Source organism: Cupressus sempervirens, chromosome 3 (genome assembly GCF_028749045.1).
Source record: "Cupressus sempervirens isolate cs-2001-9-10 chromosome 3, ASM2874904v1, whole genome shotgun sequence".
NCBI lineage: Eukaryota > Viridiplantae > Streptophyta > Pinopsida > Cupressales > Cupressaceae > Cupressus > Cupressus sempervirens.
Window position 1 is genome coordinate 309861129 of NC_143120.1, and position 22000 is coordinate 309883128.

Genomic DNA, 22000 nt, shown 5'->3' on the forward strand with positions numbered 1-22000 from the left:
CATACAGTTTTCCCTTCACTATAGCCTTCTAAAATAAAACAAATCCCTAAAATTGTTTGAAAGAGTACAAAAATATATGTTATTTTCTCTTATTGTACTTGTCATAGGAAAATACAATATGCATTCACTCTACTCTATTAATTACCACCAATCACATTGCTTTATTTTTTTGTTATAAAAATAATCATACTTTTTGTAAAGTTTAAATTTCTATTTTTAATTTTTAAAATAAAAATACTATTTATTTGAAATCTCATTCTTTCAAAAAAATTGTGTTATATGACCCCCTTTTTTAGTCCTCCTCCATATTCCATTTTGTTCGGCTTTTTTTGATGGAAATGATATTATTAACATATTTTAGCAATTAGTTTTCAATAATAAAGAACAGTGCATATATGCCAATTTAATTATTGTACAATTTTTTTCAATTTTATTATTGATAGTTTAAAGAAATAATGTATATATATAAATATATATAAATATAAGGCAAAGGTGGACATAGCCACAATATATAAATAATAATCAAAACTAGTTCGATAACTCCATGGGGAAAGAAATAGCAAGAAAACCCCATTTTTTCTTTGTTAAATTGCAAAAGAAACAAACTATAATACCCCTAAATTGGCACATTGGCATTTTGAACCAATTTTGGTGCGTCAATATTACAACATCTATTTCTTGATCAATTAATTCCTATTGTACTAGGCATTCTTGATTCTTATCATCTTTACTTGACCTAAGTGTTGAATGTGTAAGGAAACTCAGGTGCGGAAACAACTTCCTACACTAATCTCTTAAGAGAAGTATGGTGCAAATCCTATTAAAATCTTTTACACTTACAAATTCAATATCATGTAAACAACAATATTTCAGCCAACCAAGTATAAAGAAAATAGATAGAGAGAGAAATACATAACACAAAGATTTGTCAGTGGGGAAAAACCTTTCAGTAAAACAACCCCACTACTCCAGAACCTGCATAATGTATTATCTTCAACACAAGGTTACAATACACTTGCAATGCAAGTTCAATAGTGACAGCAGAAGACCCCAGTAGCAACTCACAGTACCAACAATACACTTTCTCGCATGGCTTCTCTTTGCAAACCCTAAAAATGCTTACAACATGCGCTTCACTTTAGGGCTACTCCCAAAGATAACCATATTAGGGTTTTACCATTCTTCGAGAAAATAGGAACCCAAACCCCACTATTGGGGTAGAGTGTACATTACTCAAATTTATTAGTTGGCACATGTCTTCACCTGTCACTGAATCTTCCTGACATAGCTCTTACGTGTCATAGGAATCCGTCATAATTGTTTTAGCCATGATCTCCTTATACACAATTCAAGATGCCAACACATCAACATTATTTGCAAGAAATACATTTTACAAAACAAATAATAAGAATAGGAATTATCCAAGGTTGAGACACCTTATTCCTAACATTCTCCCACTTGTTAAACACCTTGTAAGAGCAACAGGAACATAACAGGAACTAATTGCTATAGGCCAAAAGGCCCATAGACATCGAACACCATCTAAACTTCTTAGTGCGCACTGGTTTCGTTAATGCATTTGCAACATTCTTCACAATATCTACCTTCTCCAAATTTACCTTTCCATCTTCCACCATATCTCTCACAAAGTGAAATTGCACATCAATGTGCTTCGTTCTAGCATGAAAAGTTGGATTCTTCACAAGGCAAATAGCGCTCTTACTGTCACACCAAATAGTAATCTATTCTACATCAACACCAACATCAGAACACAATCTCCTAAGCCAAATGGCTTCCTTACAAGCATGAGTAGAAGCCATGTACTCAACTTCTATAGTGGACAAAGCAACCACAGGTTGTCACTTGCTCATCCAACTGATGGTACCACCAAACATAGTGAACACATAAGCACTAGTGGATCTCCTATGGTCAATATCACCTACCCAATCTAAATCCACAAACCCATGAATACAAGCTGAATGCGGAGATCTAGAAGAGTTACCATGATAACATATGGAGTAATCTAATGTACCCCTCAAATATCTAAATACTTGCTTAATTGCATCCCAATGTACCTATCCAAGATTAGCCATAAAATAACTTAGGACTCCCACTACTTAGGAAATGTTTGGTCTAGTATAGACCATAGCATACATAAGACTGCCAACTGCACTAGCATAAGGTAGTTTACTCATGTCCTCCATCTCACTAGGAAATTTTGGACAATCATCTATAGATAACTTTGTTCCCACAGAAAAAGGAACACATAGTGGTCTACAATCTACCATGTTGAACCTGTCCAACACAGACTTCACATACTCACTCTAACTCAACCAAAGTTTTTTGTTAGACCTGTCTCTATTGATTTCCATACCTAAGATGTACCTAGCTGCCCCAAGATCTTTCATCTCAAACTGTGTTGACAACTGAGATTTAAAATCAGAAATCATACCCTTAGCCTTCCCAAATAGCAACATATCATCAACATATAATGTAACAATAAGAAGGCGATCATTTTCAACTTTGAAATAAACACAATGATCTAATTTTGATCTTAAAAATCTAATTGATAACACAAAGGCATCAAACTTAAGGTACCACATCCTAGGAGATTTCTTAAAACCATATAGAGATTTCTTTAATCTGCAAACTAAGGATTCTTTACCTTTAACAATGTAGTGCTTAGGCTATGACATATAAATCTCTTCCTCCAAATCACCATGAAGGAAGTTGTCTTCACATCCATCTGTTCTATCTCTAAATCATATGATGCAGAAAGAGATAACAAAAATCTAATGGATGTCAACTTTGCAACAAGAGAGAATATTTCACCATAATCTATTCCCTCTACCTATGAATACCCCTTTGCAACCAATCTAGCTTTGTACCTTTCAACACTGCCATCTACATAGAATTTCTTCTTGAACACCCATTTACAGCCAACAGATTTTCTCCCTTTAGGCAAAGGTACAAGGTCCCAAGTTTATTTTTTCTCTAATGAATCCATCTCATCATCCATAGCCTCAATCCAAGAACCTGCATCTTCCATGTCCAAAGCCTCTTTCACAGATCTAGACTCATCAGTATTAGTAATCAAAGCAAAGGCATAACTGGAATCTAACATAGAATAACCAAACCTTTCTAGTTGCTTTCTTTCTCTCAAAAATCTTCTCAAGGGCTGTGGTTGAGGTTGTTCTTCCTCTTTTTCTGAACTATCAAAGCTGCTAGAGCTCTCCTCATCATTAGACCCAACATGGCCTCTCTGTTCAGTCTTCTCAGGGGTAGCAAGCAACTGAACAACATCTTTTTCCTTTTCTTTTTCATCTGGTTGTAGCACAATAGGAGAAGATTTTAGCTCTCTAAAAATAACATTTCTACTATACAACACCTTACTAGTCACAGGATCCCATAGCTTGTATCCTTTCACACCAGCACTATATCCGATGAAAACACATTTAATAGCTTTGTTTTCCAACTTAGATATTTTCTCCTTTGGAACATGTGCATATGCTTCACAAACAAAAACATGAAGATTTTTAATTGAAGGCTTCTTACCAAACCACACCTCCATGGGTGTCTTACCAATAAGGGATGATGTAGGAGATCTATTAACCCAATAGCAAGCAGTGGCCACAGCTTCAGCCCAAAACCTTTGTTCTAAACCAGCTCCATTAAGCATACTCCTAGCCTTCTCCATCAGTGTCCTATTCATTCTCTCTGCAACTCTATTTTTTTGTGGGGTATAAGGAGTTGTCTTATGCCTCTCAATACCTTTTTCTTTACAAAATTATTCAAACTCTGCTAAGAAAAATTCACCACCATTGTCGGTTCTCACACACTTAATCTTCTTACTAGTCTGATTCTCTACAAGGGCTTTAAATTCCTTGAATCAACTAAAGACTTGTATCTTACTTTAAAGGAAATAAATCAATGTCCTTCTACTATAATTATCTACAAAAGATACAAAAAATATAGACTTGGAGATTGAAGGAACTTTTACAGGACCAAATACATCAGAATGAATAAGATCCAAAACATCAGAAGATGTGAGAACTAGAGTAAAACTAAACACAATTTTGTTTACCATAGACATAGTGTTCACAGAAGTAAAACTTGAGATTGCAATCATTTAACCCCTCAACGAGATTTTGACTTTTCAGGGTTCTGAGACCCTTTTCACCAATGTGACCAAATCTCATATGCCACAACATTATCTTTTCTGCAGGAAGCTTACCTTCCAAAGTGTTTGCAATGATCCTCCTCCTCTAACTTGACACCAGCTGATGTCAACTGTGTAGCCAGTAGATTAAATGCATTTAAATGATCCATTAAGGATCCACCTTCCCCCATTCATAGAGAGTACAACTTCTTCCTCAAGAACAACTTGTTCACCAGAGATTTGGCCTGATACATGGCCCCAAGTCTTTCCCACACACTATATGCGGTTTTCTCATCTAGAACATTCAGAAGAACCCCATCGGTTAAACAGAGTCTTATGAGACCCTTAACTTTACAATCTTTGATATCCCAATCTAATTGAGCTATAGTTGTTGGTCTTGTAGCACTTGAAGTTGCTTCCCATAGGTCACAATCTTCCAACATGTCTTCCATCTTGAGTTTTCACAACTTGAAATTAGTGCCATTAAATTTCTCCACCTCCATTCTTCCATATGATGAACTCACCATCTCAATCTGCAAATAAGATTTAGGATGCTCTACACAAGACTCCCACTCAACTTGAGATTAGCTCAAAAAACTGTACCCAACAACTAGCATCAAAATTTGATCAGGCTCTAATACCACTTGTAAGGAAACTCAAGTGCAGAAATAGCTTCCCACACTAATCTCTTAAGAGAAGTATGGTGAAAATCCTATTAAAATCTTTTACACTTACATATTCAATATCATGTAAACAACAATATTTCATCCAACCAAGCATAAAAAAAATAGATAGAGAGAGAAACACATAACACAAAGATTTTTCGGCGAGGAAAAACCTTTTGGTAAAACAACCCCACCCCTCCAGAACTTGCACAATGTATTATCTTCAACACAAGGTTATAATACACTTGCAATGCAAGTTCAACAGTGACAACAAAAGATCCCAGTAGCAACTCACAGTACCAAGAATACACTTTCTCGCATGGCTTCTCTTTTCAAACCCTAAAAATTCTTATAACATGCGCTTCACTTTAGCGCTACTCCCAAAGATAACCGTATTGGGGTAGAGTATATAGTACTCAAATTTATTAGTTGCCACATGTCTTCACCTATCATTGAATCTTCTTGACATAGCTCTTACATGTCATAAGAATCTGTCATAACCGTTTTAGCCATGATCTCCTTATACACAATTCAAGATGCCGACACATCAACATTATTTGCAAGAAATACATTTTACAAAACAAATAATAAGAATAGGAATTATCCAAGGTTGAGACACCTTATTCCTAATAGAATGTAGAAAATCCCTAATTTGTATCAATGACATACTTTATTTAATTCCTAAATATTAATTGAAATTAGGTAAATTAACCTTTTAATTGAATTAATTTAATAATAATTCCTAATTACTTTAATTTAATTTAATCCACCCTCTTTAGCTAATACACATAAAAAGAATTAAAATGCATTGATTTAATAAAATATACATATCATAAGTGTTGAAACTAATTATTTAATTAATTAGGATATTAAATTATGATGTCATGTTTGAATGGATCAATATTCTTTCCTAATTCATCTCATATGAAAATTTATATATATATATATATTGATTTGATCAAATATGGTCATCATAATTGTTGAAACTAATTATTTAATTAATTAGAAAAATAATTATGAGCATATATTTGAATGGATCAATATCATCCCCTATTTCATCTCATTCAACTCCATAAAAAATGGAGGACTCAATCTCACATTCAATATGAACTGTACACTTGGTTTAATCTTGACCATTGATCGGATTCAAGATTCTATACAAGAGACCCCTGACCTCTCATTTGAAGAGGATGCAAGTGAAGGGTATCAAATTGTTGTTGGATTTATCACTCAATAATTTTGTATTGGAATCTCTAGTGCTTTTACATGCTCATCATCTAGATATAATGCACTCATTTAGCTTAATTTTCTTTTCATTGTTCTTAGATTAATTTGAAAGTCATCTAGATTAATCCATATTTTTGCATTCAAAAACATAAAAAAACATAGATTAATATTGCATTTTCATTCATTTAAATCCTTCATACTAGTTTGGTCTAGTTACTGAACTCTCAATTCTAAGAGCATATAGTAAAACCCTATCTAGTAGAAGGAAATAGATTGCCTTGTGGATACATACCGAATGAATAATATCATTGTCATCACAGGATGTTACTGACAAACAATGATGATGTTGAAGTGTGTGGTTGAATTAGAGGCCCATATTTAACACTCACATTTCTGGCGCCTATTGTGGGGCAAAAAAATCAATTATTTGGCCTCATTTTTATTCATTTTTGACATTTTGAACTTTTATCCATACAAAATGATGAATCCTCATGCACAAAGAAGTTTTCTTGCATGAGAAACTTAAAATTTTGTATCATTCTATGTACTTCCTCACATGGGATAGCATATGCTCATGCAGTGACCAGACTATTATGGACAATCTAAATCAAAATGAAAAATGTCACCTTATATGAAATGCTTGATGGTATGTTATCATTGCTAATGAATTGTTTAGGAGAGGTCTTGATGGTACACTCCTTAGGTGTCTAGAACCTGATGAGTCAAAACATAAATTAATAGATGTACACAAAGGAATTTTTGGGTCACACTCAAATGGCTTGACACTAGCTCACAAACTTATTGAAGCTGGTTACTATTGGCCAAAAATGGAGGAGGAAATTAAATATTCCAAGTCTTATAAACAGTGCCAACTCCATGGAAATCAGATTCATGCTCTAGCCAAGGAGCTAATTACTTTCATCATGCTTTTTCCATTCCAACAATGGGCCTTTGATCTAATGGGTCAGATTCATTCATCTTCTTTGAATATACACAAGTTCATTATTACAACTATAGACTATACACAATGGTTAGAAGTAGTCCCTCTTTCTGAGGCTAATGGAAAAACTATAGCTATGTTCATTCTCAACTACATCATTTGTAGGTATGGTGTACCTTCCTCCATCATTATTGATAATGTGAAATAGTTAAAAAATAAGGATCTCAAGGAGTTGTGTTCCAAATTAAAAATCATGCAACATTGGTCTTTCATTTACTACTCCTGAGGTAATGGACAAGTGGAAGCATCCAATAAGGCTATTCTAAAGATCCTACATCACACAATCAAAATATCTATAAGGGACTATAGTTTGGCTCTATGGGCTTATTCAAAACTCCTATAAGAACAATGCCCTTTGCTTTGTTATATAGAACAGATGCTTTCTTCCTATTGAGGTCGACATTCTTATTTTGTAAATCTTTCTAAAAGGCCTTGTCATTGATGATGATTATAGAATATCTTAGATATAAGAGCTAGAATTACTAGATGAACATTGGTAAGTGGCATTTGATCATCTACAAGATTATCAAAAGTGAATGTCTAAAAGCTACAATAATAAAGTCAAACCATGTGACTTCCAAGTGGATGACCTCATCCCGAGGGAAAACCCTAAGAATCAGTAACAAAGGATACAAAAAGGTAAGTTTAACCCTAATTAGCTTGGTCCATAATAGTCACTCCAGTGTTTGGATCTAGTGCTTATCAACTCTCGACAACTGAAGGAGGCTCACTTAAAGAGTTGATCGACACCCTTCATCTAAAACTATTCTATAATTGATATACTTTTGAAGCTCTTTATACATACCTAAATATCTTGAAAAAGTCTAAAAGTTACAAAAAGTCCTGGCAAAATCTATTATCTTGGTGAAAACTTAGAAATAGACACCTTGGCAATACCAAAAAATTGAAAATTGAAAAACACAAAAATATTGAAAAATTCAAACATACAAAACAATTGAAAAATACAAAAAATTGAAAATACAAAAAAATTGAAAAAAAGAAAAGTGCCATTAATAAAAACCTAGCATATAGGAATTGTGGTAGAAAAATACAATCATTTCCAAGAAGGTGAATACCTATTAAATAGGTGCCTCTTGTTTCAAATGTTATATCCTACAACACATCTTCTGGCTCTTGTACAATTGCTTTCTTGCTTTAGTTTGTTACTTTCACTCATGCATACACTCTTAGTGATATTTGAGACTCTTCTCAAAACTCACATGGATTGAAACTGGTCATAGCCTCAACTACAACACCCTATGGTTTCTTAGAAAATCTCTTAAGCATTAGTCACTAGTTGTCCTAGTTGTGTATGTCTACTATCACTTATTCTACTAAGATTGCTCTCAAAGATCTCTTTCGCGTCAGCCACTAGTTATTCTAGCCACTGTCTCTTAGTTTCCTACTAAGATTCTTCTTAATGAATATTTCTCACTGATTTCAGTCACCAATTGACCTAACTAAGTTTGTCTACTATCATCCTATTATTGAAGAGATTTCTTACACATAAGTTCTGAACATCAACACTTGATATCAATCCATTGAAATTGAAAGTAAACTGAAAATTTTGAACTTGTTTGAGCTATGATGAGATTTTCTTTGTGTTTTTTTCTTTCATTCTTTCATTTCCCTTTGAACAACTCTAAGATGTCTATTCTAACTAGAGAAGTGAGGACTGGGGGCATTTCTTTGTTTTCTACTTGATGGTTTAGTCTCAATGATCTAAAGGGTACATATAAAAGGGTTTTCAACTATAAGAGCCTCTATCTCATGTTGGATGGTCATGTGTACCTCGACTCATTTTATATGAACACTTTAGTGAGGTTGGTTCTTTTCCTTGATTGTTTGAGTGAATTCTCAATGTTGTAGTATAATATTGATACTCATCATGTTAAGTGAATGTATGGGTCACTGCAAGTATACTTGGTGCACTTTTATCTTAGGTTACAAACACAAGGCTCATTGTAGACAAAATACTTATTGATTACTTATCATTGGAAGGATCTCTTGCGTGTTTGGTGTATTTTTATGCAAGAAACATTTTGATCTTTTTAACATTTATGCTCTGATGCTTATGTTTACTTGCTACATTAAAAGGGACAGATGTTTTGTTTATTATGTTTGCTTGTGCCTTAATGCTTACATCTAATCCTTAAAAACTAAGACACATGTCATATTCATAGTCTCTTGATTGCAATGTCAGTACAAATTGTATGGCATTCAAGGGTCTAACTAAAAGCTCTATGATGATAACTATATTATGGGTCCAATAACCAATCCTAGGGATTGCATATAGCATTGGATTTCATTTCATATTCAAATTGCATTAGGCCATAGCTCCAGTTACTTCTTTACTTCTATCTTTCAACTTGAGAGGTTGGTGATTTCTTCAATGTATTACATTTCATATTGATTGCACAAGCATTTGATTCCTAGGTCAATCTTTCTAAATTTGATGCACCTATCATGAGAAAAAATGTGAATTTTACATGAGATTTTAGTACATATACATTTTTTATTACCATATCATTTATATACATATCATCATGTCATGTCATAAACATACATCATATCTCAAAAATCACATTTGCATAATAACCTCCATCTCATTTATGTTAAGAATCCATAAATCATATACATTTGCATGAACAATCATAAGAAAAAAAGAAAGTGTGACACATGTAATGATACCAAACAAGAGCTCATATATATGTATGTATGTATGTGTGTATGTATGTACATATGTATGTATATCTCCAATGAAGTCATAATGTACATCAATACAAAAATGAGTGCTACTCGAATATTGTCGATCTCAAAAGTGATAGAAAAAGATACTGATACATCATAGAATCCATTATTAGAACTAAGATAGAAGAGAGTAAGCTAACTACATCCTTCTCCTTCATCCTTGAGTGGAGGAGGAGGAGGTGCATCTACTCTAGCTGGATGGTGTGCACCCTCTGATGCTTTGGCATAGTCAAAAAAATGAGGCACCTACTTTTCTATGTTAGGGATTATTCCAATATAAGCTACATAATAATATGCCACTCTCGTAGTCTATGTATGAGTCTTATGTTACTGGTGCTCCAACTTCTCTCATAACTCATGGATCTCTCGATCCCACTCCACCAGGTGTGTATCCCAAACCGTTATCTAGATCTGCGACTCTCTAAGCTACTACTATGCTATCCTCACTTGATCTTTGGATCTCCTTAGGCAATCTTGTGTCTATGTAAGGATGTCTCCACCCTATGGTTTAAGGGAAAGCTAATCTTGCATCTACTCATCACTTCCTACATGATCTACCTATTGCAGAGGCTGATCTATCACTCTCAGCCTCTGTACCTCACTACCAATGGAGCCCAAGGTTGTTATTTTTCCACGTAGTCTCTTCTATCAAAACCACTCCCACCAAGATCTAGATCCACTCTCATCTATTATGGAGGGATCAAAACCTATATAGTCCTCTATTTTGGACCCTTCTCTTGTAGCTATTTTGGAGCCTAGATTGGCTGTACTAGTACTTCAATCCCCACTAGATCTATAAAATGTAGAAAGGGGTGACTGAAAAAATGCTCCCTATAATCAAGAGACACCCCTCCATCTGCTACCAGTAACATGTTGTCCCAATGGGTCAGTGTAATACCATGTGCATTGATCATCAACCTCCTAAGGTCTAATCTCACTAACTACCCCTTCTTCACTTCCTTGGTAAAGTAAGCATATGTGCAATACTCCTATGATATATCCTATGGGAATTAATACTGCCTCCATACACACGTAAGGATAAATCACTTAATCATATGGATTGATTGACCAATTAGTGGCCAAGAGGTAAACATATATCCTAGCCATTCTTGGGCATCATCCCATGCCTTTGTATCTTGCTAGGTTCACCATAACATTGCTATTAGATCATCTATCTATGTTCACCACTGCTTAGCCTTACCCAAAGCAATCTAGGTCATTTATCCTCTCTATCGACATATATATGGCTCATAAGGCTATTGCTTGTCCTCGCATGTCGGTCTTGTGATGGGTAGGTGCTTCCATGCCCATACTTGCAACACATATACATCTTCTTCTATGCTCTTAACCTCTTTGTAGATGATCTCATGCATCTTGTGGAATGTATGGGTCAACATGCACTGACCCCACCCAAAATGTGTTGGTTTCTCTAGCATCTACTATAGCATCCAACCCCATCCACACTCCAATCCATGCTGACCTTTGTCAGGAATCAAGTAACATCTGAGGAAAGCACCAAGAACCACTACTAGTCTATGTGTAGGCCCATATACCTACACCACCTCCTCCTAGGGAATAGCCCTGCCCATGATGGTCTCATCCTAGAGGATGACCCTTAGTGCCAATCTCCTAGGTCATGGTTGTGTGTCATACTCAATTCATGGCCCATGTAAGGGAATCCATAGAATCTTGTAGATATCCTCAGGTGTGATAGTCATCTGTTTGAGGGGAAAATGAAAACTATTCATCTCTAAATGGAAATGCTCTACCAAAGCTTTCAATAATTTGGGATTCACCCGCAAATCAAGGATATCACATAAATGAGAGAGACTAAGTGCATCAATATGTGTAAGCTCTACAACATATAGCTACCTAATTAGCACCTCAATGGTGGGATAATGTGACAGAAAACCTACATTTGGAAAGTGAACATTTGATCATGAAAATAACATAACACAATCAATATCCAATATCAACATAAAAATGGTATTTATATACTACTACAATTCACATATCCTAAAACCATGCTATAATGACCTATGATGATGCAAAATAGGATGAAATACATGTTATTCTAATTTAACTAACCCCAACATGTTCAAAATATTGTATGAGATTTTACAATCTCGCTCGCAATAGGTATATCCTCGTGTGAGGAAACTCTACACACCACACGAGCAAGTACCCTCACACTAGAAAAATTAAATATTATGCAAAGATAACTCAAAAATGAGGGTTTCACATGCAAGATATGGGTTTCTCCCATGCACAAAAACCCTAAGACCCACACAAGAAAGTTCTCTAGTAGCACTTCTTTGTGTGAGCTCTCTTAGAGGCTCGCATGAGAAACTGTGTCCTTGCACGAGGACCTCAACGACTCAAACTTCAAACAATCCTAAAAAAACTAAAAATATACCAAAAAACATGAAACTCAAAATGATTAAGTGCCTTTATTGATTATTTAGTAGAGGTCCATAGTTTGTCATTCAATTGTGTCATCTGGATCACTCGAATCGGTGAAGATGCATGGTGACCATCATTTTCTCCTCAAAGATCCTTCTTCACAAAAGACAAATGATCTTATAATTTTAAAATGACCCTTTGGGCTCTTATATAGGTTTTGACCTAATATTTCAAAATTTGCAGATGGACGTGAAAACTACCCCAGGTAATCTAACACACTTAAACAACTCAAAATCAAAATCTGACACACTTAAGCAACTCAAAATCCAAATCTGACACACTTAAACAACAAAAAATCCAAATCTGACACACTCAAACAACTCAAAATTGAAATTTGACACACTTGAAAAACTCAAAATCAAAATATGACACACTTAAACAAATCAAAATCAAAATCTCACACACTTAAACAACTCAAAATCAAAATTTGACACACTTAAACAACTCAAAATTGAAATTTGACACACTTAAACAATTCAAAATCAAAATCTAACACACTTAAACATCTCAAAATCACATTTTAAAATTTTGGGACCAACATGATTGGACACTTGTGTAGTCTATCTTTTTGATACTTTATAAATCTTGGAAAATCATCAAGTCAACATTTCTCCAAATTTTTAATTTTTTAAGAAAAAGTCAACTTTGGTCAAAATAGACCTTGAAATCACTCCTAATTAACTCCAAATTTTCTTCATGATCTTTTTATCTATTCTACATTCTTCTAAATCTTTGCTCACATCAATATCTTCACATATGTTTCTTCTCATGACTACTCTGGTGTGTCATCTTTCAATTTTTCTCTTGAGGGGATAGGATGAATTACATCATTGAATCTTTCAAATCTGGCTTCAATTTAATCTTAATATAATATCTTGATCGCTAGGGGCATCTCATTACTTATAGAATATTTGTTCCCGCTATTTGGCATCATATTCTATCTAATCTTATTTATTAATCAACTAATCAAACTCATAATAATTCTAGTCATAGCTTGATGGACATGTATCTAGGTGTTCTATCTGGACTCTTGAGGGTTAAGCCTTATTTTGAGGATAAACCTACAGCTCATGATTAGGTCTTGTTACCTTTTTATGGACCAGTATTCAAGTGTTCTATCTAGACTCTAGAGGATTAAGCTTTATTCTAAAGATAATTCTCTACTTTCTTTCAATCATTGTTTAATGGATAGGTATTGGGGCATTCTAACCCTAGCTCTTGAGGATTATGCCTCATTCTAGGGACAATCCTATGAATCATGATTAATCTTGGAATCTTTTAATTGATAGGTATCAGGGAATTCTAACCCTAAATCTTGAGGATTGAGTCTCATTTTGGGAACAATCCTATGAATTTTGACAATGTTTGTTCTATAAGACTGATATCTAGGTGTTATATCTAGACTTGGGAGGGTTAAGCTTCATTTTGGAGATAAATAACCGTAAAAATATCATCAATTGGTTTTCATGTCATCAATCTTAGTTCTTGATCTATACTTCAGACTTCTGATTTCTTTGAATCAACACATTGCTCACAAATTTATTCAAAGAGAGGCAAATGTAATACCCCAAAATTGGCACATTGGCATTTTGAACCAATTTTGCTACGTCAATCTTACAACATCTATTTGTTGATCAATTAAGTTCTATTGTACTAGGCATTTTTTATTCTTATAATCTTTACTCAACCTAAGTGTCAAATGCAAAAAATCCATAATCTATATTAATGACATTATTTAATTCCTAAATATTGATTGAAATTAGGTAAATTAACCTTCTAATTTAATTAATTTAATTATAAGTCCCAATTACTTTTTAAAAATTTGATCCACCCTCTTTAGCTAATACACATAAAAAGGGAATTAAAAGACATTGATTTAATTAAATATACATATCATAAGTATTGAAACTAATTATTTAATTAATTAGAATATTAAATTATGATGTCATGTTTGAATGGATCAATATTTTTTCCTAATTCATCTCATATGAAAAATGAGTTAAATATAGTTATTTAATCAAATATGGTCATCATAATTGTTGAAACTAATTATTTAATTAATTAGAAAAATAATTATGAGCACATATTTGAATGGATCAATATTATCCCCTATTTCATCTCATTCATCTCCATAAAAAATGGAGGATTCAATCTATCATTCAATATGAACCATACACTCAGTTTAATCTTGATTGTTGATTGGATTCAAAATTCTATAAAAAAGACCCTTGACCTCTCATTTGGAGAGGATGCAAGTGAAGAGTATCAAATCATTATTGGATTGATCACTCAAAATTTTTGTGTATGAATCTCTAGTGCTTTTACATGCTCATCATCTAGATTGCAATGTACTCATTTAGCTTAATTTAATTTTTAGTATTCTTAGATTAATTTGAAAATCATCTAGGTTACTCCATATCTTTGCATTCAAAAACATAAAAAATATAGATTAATATTGCATTTGCATTCATTCAAATCCTTTGTACTAGTTTGGTCTGGTTACTGAACTCTCAATATTGAGAGCGTATAGTAAAACCTCATCTAGTTAGAAGGCAACATATCACCTTGTGCAAACATATTGGGATGAATAATCTCATGTTCATTTTAGGATGTTGACAAAAAATGATCATGTTGAAGTGTATGGTTGAATTAGAGGCCCATATTTAACACTCACACAAATAGATGAAATGCAGCCCGCAAATTTTTTTTGTTGCAAATACATAGACTTCGAAACTTTGCAATTGGTATCTTTAATTTGAATCCTTGATAAAATAATCTGCTTGAATAGGAAAGGTAGACAAAAAAATTGGATGGGTATTAATATTGGGATGTGTTGTCAAAGAAACAATCTCTACATTTTGATCATCACATCTAATATTTTGTCCCCTACATTTGGTCCCCCTCCAATTCTAGATTTTTTGGGGTTTCCACTTGATGCACCATCAAATTTAATCTTAACAAAACTAGATGATGGGGGAGTCTATATGACTATTGATCTAGCAAATTTACAAATTAATTTTGGATTTGGATGAGTACCCATTGGAATGTGAATAGATTTCCATTCCTAGATGATACTACTATCCCAAGCTGATAAATAATGATTAAAAATTACTGTAGCAATTAACAAATTGAGGATTTTAGATATAGATTTTTCAATCTGTTATAGCACCTTTCTCACATGTGAAGAATCATGGAAAAATATTTTCTTTTTTCTTTCCCACCAAAGTGTACAAACAATAACTGATGGGGCGCACTTCCAAATACCATGAAATAATGATTTAGGATAAAGCATGGACCATGATTGAAAAAGATCTCACAAGCTATTCAGAAATGACATCTCATAATTAACCTTCTTGAGAATATGTAACCAACATTGTTGTGCATAAGGACATTGTAATAGTAAGTGATCTATAGTATCCTAGGTTTTCTCACACAAAACACATTTCAAAACTGAGCTATCGAGAGTCTAAATTTTTTATCACTTGTTAAGATCCTTTTTTTTAATGAAAGCCATGTGAAGAAACATGTTTTGGGGAGCACAACATTACTCCAACAAAGATTGAAGGCACAATGTGATGGCCTAATCTCAACCAGATTTTGTAATGCCTTATAACCTTCTCTAATACATACCTACCATCTTTTGAAGGATCCCACCTTACTACATCCTTATCTCCAAAATAATAATTTTTTTCCTCTTAAAATCACCTAATAAAAAGGGACACTGATTATTGTCAAGAGGTAATGAAGTAGGATCATTCCAAATACCTTTCCCAAGTGTATCTCAATTGCATCTACAAAATCACTCAATTTTGAGCCCCAATTTTGGTTAGTGATTTGCATGATCTCCAATGCTTTGGGAGTGTTTACAAGAGGTAGGAAACCCAATCAAGAATTTGACCAAAAGGAAACATTCAACCCTCTATGTACTTCCCATGTGATATAATTAGAGACCACCTCTCTCAAAGCCATCATAAAATTCCAAATTACTGATCCCTTTGGAGGGTCCACTATAGTGAAGACATGTAGTGGATCATCAATATCCAAATACTTCTTATGCATAATAGAACACCACTTGTCTATTTTCTCATACATAAACTAAACAAGTTTGCCTCCAAATTCTTTATTCCTACTAAGGAGTTCTTGCAAGTCCACTCCACCTTTAGACTTTGAATGAGATATCTCTTTTAAAGATATTAGGGGAATATTTTTAACCCCGGACATGTTATCACTCCAAAGAAAGCTTCTAATCATCTTCTCAATCTAACAAATAACTAAGGAAGGAGTGTTCAAGACAACAAAAAATAATTTGGGATCACTGTTAACATTGTCAAAATTAAAAGGATTCTCCTTGACAACAATAGCCACCTCACTTTCCAAGCTGAAATTATATATTTCATTCTCTCAATAATGTTCTTCTGGTAGACTACTTTGTTTGTAGCCACAAATAATAGAATTCCCAAGTATGTTGATGGAAGTTCATCCACTAGAAATTCTAAGGTATTTTGAATCCTGATAGCCAAAATAGAAGTTGTGTTGAAAAAATAGATTTTTGATTGTTGCTGATCAACCTTCTAACATGGGGCTAATGAGTATGCTTATAGAGTTCTCTTTATTTTTTGGGCTTCATGAACTAAAGTACAACCAAAAATTAGTGTTCCATATGTGAAAAGAGAACATGTAACTGACTCATTAGAGCATATAATTAGAGTACCCTTCCATAACCCTTGCACTTGTTGGGACTTAATTGATCTACTCAATGCTTCTACCATCAAGATAAAAAGATTCAGAGATAGTGGATCACCTTTTCTCACCCCTTGTAAAGGAAAGAAAAAAATAGTTGGAGTAGCATTAATAATGATTGAGAACTATGCATTAGATATACATGCTTTTACCCATTTACACCAAGCAACAAAGAAACCAAACTTTTCCAACACTTTGGATAAAAAATCCCAATGAAGTCTATCATAAGATTTCATCATATCTAAATAGAAAAATTTGAAGTTTGATGTGTATTAAAGGAATTCAAAGCTTCATGTTCCACCAAGGCAACTTCCAAAGTTTCCCTTCCTAGCACAAAACCCAGTTGCTCTAGAGAAATAAGACTTGGTATTAATCTCTTCAATTTGAGGTGTATAACTTTAGTAAAGATTTTATAAATCATGTTGCACAATGAAATGGGTCTAAATTCTACAAATGTCTTTGGTTCTTTAACCTTAGGAATAAGATCAATACTAGTAGTATTAAAGCTAAGCAACATGGTCTTTCTCTTCCTCGATTCCTCCAATGCTACCAAAAGATCCCAACAAATAAAATCCCAACATTTTTGAAAAAAAAAGCATTGAGAATCCCTCAGGCCCGAGGATTTATCTAGAGATATAGAAAACATGACTATATGAAGTTCCACAATAGTGAATGAAGCCATCAACATGAAATCATCTTGAGTTCAAGCTAAAGTTGGGATATTATTTAATAACTCATCTTGTTGCTATTGTGAGGATATGTCAACCTCCTATGGGTCTAGCAAATTTTTAAATAATTTTACACCTTCCTACTGAATACCTTCAAAAGTAAGACTAGAATTCCCTGAATTTGAATCTTTGATAGAGAGAATAGCATTGGCAGCCTACTTATTTTTTGTAGAAGCATGAAAAAAATTGGTATTCCCCCCCCCCCCCCCCCCCCCCCCCCCTCTTATAGCCATAGCTCCTATGATTTTTGTCTCCAATATGCCTCTTCTCATGAGCAGAGTTCCTCCCACTCTTCCTTTAATTGTTTTTTTTTGAAAAAAAAGTATCACTATCCAAACCATGATGAATGACTTGTCTCTTAATTTGATAAAGATTTTACTTGACCAACTCTTTTTGCAAGAAAATATTTTTGAAAAAATATATATTCCATTTTTTGATCTAAGTTTTCATATATTTGAGTTTTGACCAGAACTGATACATCTTGGCACCCCTAACAAGTGGTGCATTAAGCCACCACTCTCTCAATAAAAGAGAAAATTGAGGATGTTTGAACCACATTTGTTCAAACTTAAAAGATAGCCTATATTTGTGAGAAGCCAAAGAAAGAGACAAATTTATCATCAAATCAATTAGTAAATGATTAGAGCCTAACGAGGTCATAATATTTGATGAAATAATAGAGTTTTGTAATCTCCATAACTGACATATCAAAAATCTATCTAGTCTCTCAGCTATCAGAAGGAAACCCATCCACTTATTAGTCCAAGTATAACCACCTAAATTAGGTATCACATATAAGAAATCATTATCCATTAGGAATGAGGAGAAGTCTTGCATGGTCCAAGTTGGAGTATTAAATACCTCCAATATTTTCCACATTTAGAATAGAATTAAAATCACCATCCATGATAACATTTAGGTCCTGGATTCTTTGAATTACTCTCATTAAATTTTCCCACAAACCTTCTCTTATCATTTATAGCAGAGGGGCCATAAACATTAAAAAGATGAAAAGAGAGTTTGAAGTGTAGGACTTTTATCAATTGCCAATTTTCTTGTTGTTGAATCAGTTGGTCTTGCACCATCTTAGGATTCCATAAGATACCTAGTCCCCCTAAAGAACCCATTCCCTACAGATGAACAGAGTACCAAATCTTCTATTTTATAATTTTCTTTTTGTAATTTCCATGTGATAACTTGGTTTCTTGTAACAAAATAATATTTTCCTTTGAAGAATCAAGTTGTTGCTTGATTCTGTGTCTCTTGTCAGAGGCATTAATGCCTTGACATTCCACATTTGAATAATCTTCATGACTAACAAGGAGAGACCTTTTCTCTCCTTGTTGAATGTATCAAAGTTTTGAACTCTCCGTCAAGAGGTGATTGAATGCCCACTTCCACCTCCTCTCTTGGTTTCACACTTCTGGGTTTTTGGCTACTCACTTTAGGTATTTTTTTTGGTGTAAAAATAACTACATCTATTTGTTCAAGAGACAAAATCTAAGAATATTCAAACCATCTACTAGTGCCAAGATTTAACCTAGTTTAAACTGATTCTGATATCTCCTTATCTCCCTAAAATTTCTAACTAACTTGTGTGCATAGATCATCTTCTTCGTGAAAGGAGACCTCTAAATCCTATTTAGCAGTGTAACATTCTAATTTTTCTATTGGAATTGAAGTTTGGTATTTTAGATCAATAATAGAGGGGGGAACAACTACTAAAGCCTTAACCTTGTTTAGTTATTCCAACCCCTTTGTATCCTCATGCTGATCCATGATATCTTCATTGAAAAAGTCATTCCTTTGGCATCTCGATGAATCCTCAGTCTAGTTTATAACTCTTAACTCTTAATTAAACAAATATTAAGCTAAACCCAAATAGAAACAATCTAAACTTACATTAAAAAAACCCTCATTATTAGTTGAAAAAATTAAATCAATTTTAGATATGAGGTAAAAAAAATTGGCTTTTCCAAGTGGGGAGCAAACATTCCATTATCAGATTTTAAATCAATGTCTCCCCAGCCATCAAAACAAAGAAGTGTGTTAAAGAAATAATTGTGATTTTAAGTTTAGGAATAAAAATAGATGAAGAACATTATATTTAATTTGGCCAAGAAAATCCAACCAAGGAGGGTCCATTTGTGAAATCGCAATACAATTTGTACATCCAAATCAGGAGGTCATAATTTATGTATTTTTATATAGTTTTTTTGCCAATTTTTTAATTAAATTAATTTTTCTCCTAATAATTAAATTCACAAAACTTTTGTTCTTTTCTTAAATTATAACTAAATTAAAATTAAAATTAAAGTCAAAGGGACCTTGGTTTACTAGTGAAGTTCAAAGGCTCACAAAAAGTCTACCAGGGATCAAGTCTTGCTGACTACAAATCCCCCAAAATTTCCTACAAGAATAAACCTTTCTTACATTTTTCTCATTTTATTTTGTATATTTATTAAAATGGGACTTCTAATTTGTTTCTATTGGTAATTAAAGATATTTTATAATTTTAAATATCTTCAATTATTATTATTATTATTATTGGCAAAAATGGACAAGGCCATTATATTTTATTCTAAGCTACTTCAAAAGGCTCTAGGAGGTAAAAAGAAGTGAAGAAAACCTCCCTGCATAGCTAGAAAAAAAATAAATATTCAATGAGAAACAACCAAAATCTGTCCAAAAAAAAATCAGAAGCAGGTTCAAAACCAAAATACTATGTGAGAAGTTGATAAACCCCTAGACATCTGTTAGATACTAAGTGAAGAGACTTCTTCCAACACCCATACCAAATCTATATCAGCTTTCAATGAATTGGCCAATGATCTTGGATCCCATTCAATCGACCCTTTATCCAAAGTAGGCCCTTTACTGGCTAGCCAATCTACTAATCTTTTAGCCTCCCTAAAGCAATGTGAAATTTTGAATTCTACAAATTTAGAAAGTAATGCTCTCACCTCCTGGACAATGTATTAGATCTCCCAACTAGAAGAGCGTCCTAATTTAATGGCTAAAGTTATAATTTGAGAATCCCCTTCTTTGTGGATTCTCCAAATGACATTAGAAATTGCAAGACCCATTCCCAAGTGTAAAGCCTTGCCTTAACAATGTTATTAGAACCAATTGGAATCTTGGAACATGCTACCCGGATAACTCAAGAATTACAATCCTGTAAGACATAACCTACCCCTAAAATCCTAGAATTTCCTCTTGAAGCTCCATCAAAGTTGAGTTTAACAAAATCGTTATCAAGTGGATTCCAGTTAATGTCCTTCATTCTCTCCTTCTTATTGTGTTTTCCTATTAACACTCCTTTGAAGGGGATATAAATGAGAGGCAACCTATTCAAAATCATGGAATCATGAGAGGATAAAAGTGAAGATAGTGACTTAGATCTAGATGTATATGCATTGATCATCTCAGACACTAACTTTTTCACAAACTCACAAACTTGAGCTGTTGAACAACTCTCTTGTCTAAAAATTCTCTTATTTATTTCCCACCATATACTCCAAGTGAAAACTGCTAGAATCACTTGCCAAATTTGAGAAAAATAGGAATCTTTAGAAAGAGGCAACCATTTTTCAAGAAGGCCTTGAAGGTCAACAGACAAGGGGCCATTCTAGCCCAACTTACCAAGTGTCCAATACCAAACATCTTGGGCAAATGAACATGAAACCAATAGATGATTGGAATCTTCAAGATGCTTTCCACATATAACACATTGGAATTTGTCTGCAATGGATAATCTAAAAAGGAAATCACTAGAAATATTTCTTTTAAGGATTGCCAACCATAAGAAAGAGCCTACTTTTGGCAAGACTGCAGGGTGCCAACAAAATCTAAAGATGTGTCTGCTAGGATGAAGATTATTGTTGATCAAAGAAAGATAACCAAACTTGGCTGAATACCTACCATTTGGAGCTAATGTCCAAAATAACTTGTCCTCATTTTGGTTAATGTACAAGAGCCTTTGTTCAAAAATATTAACCAAGAAGTTCTCCTATGACTGTGTAAGTTGAAGCTGAGAGAGACCTTTCCAAACTACCAGAAACCCATCATCATCTTTGGTTCTAGTTAGAATGAAATAGTCCTTTACTATCAACCACCATTGATGCTGGAGAAGAGTCTTAACTATTAGATCAAATTTTGGCATGGAAGAAATGGGGGGCAAGCCATTCCATGAGTCATCCCAAAAAAAAGCCTTATCCCCTAAATTTACCACCTAGGATAAATGGGGAACGATAACTTGTCTGCATTT